This window comes from Otolemur garnettii, unplaced genomic scaffold (genome assembly GCF_000181295.1).
Source record: "Otolemur garnettii isolate 467f Iridium unplaced genomic scaffold, OtoGar3 scaffold00026, whole genome shotgun sequence".
NCBI classification, from domain to species: domain Eukaryota; kingdom Metazoa; phylum Chordata; class Mammalia; order Primates; family Galagidae; genus Otolemur; species Otolemur garnettii.
This window is the reverse complement of record NW_003852421.1, coordinates 7,499,699-7,500,179: the sequence shown is the minus strand read 5'-3', so window position 1 is coordinate 7,500,179 and position 481 is coordinate 7,499,699. Positions and strand designations below refer to the sequence as shown.

Sequence of the window (481 nt, the reverse complement as noted above, 5' to 3'; positions counted from 1 at the left end):
ATTTTGCTTGACTGCATAAAATATTCACATATTAGGGAAATGGATGCTTTGCAATCAAAATTTTATAGACTTCCCTTCTCCAACAGTTTGTCTCTTAGAATGCATGGTGACACTTTAGGTAATGGCCTTTGCCTTAAAACCAAAGTTGGATTTATAGCTAGATCTTTGGTCTTTTAAAATTTTTTGTTGACTTATTGATTTAGCCCAGGTCTTGCTCTGTCACCCAGGCTGGAGTACAGTGGTGCAATCATAGGTCAGTGCAGCCTCAAACTCTTGGGCTCAAGTGATCCTCCAGCCTCAGCCTCTTGAGTAGTTTGGAGTGTAGGTGCCTGCCATCATGCCTGGCTAATCTTTTCATTTTTACTTTGTGTTTGTTTGTTTGTTTGAGACAGTCTTACTTTATCACCTTCAGTAGAATGCTGTGGTGTCACAGCTCATAGCAACCTCAAACTCTGGTGCTTAAGTGATTCTCTTGCCTCAG

At 40.7% G+C, this 481-nt stretch overlaps 1 protein-coding gene across 1 annotated transcript in view; it reads left to right on the top strand.

Moving 5' to 3' along the window:
* Window positions 1–481, top strand: part of CUNH6orf52 (chromosome unknown C6orf52 homolog) — a 9,748-nt gene that overhangs the window by 1,171 nt on the left and 8,096 nt on the right. The window lies entirely within an intron of this gene.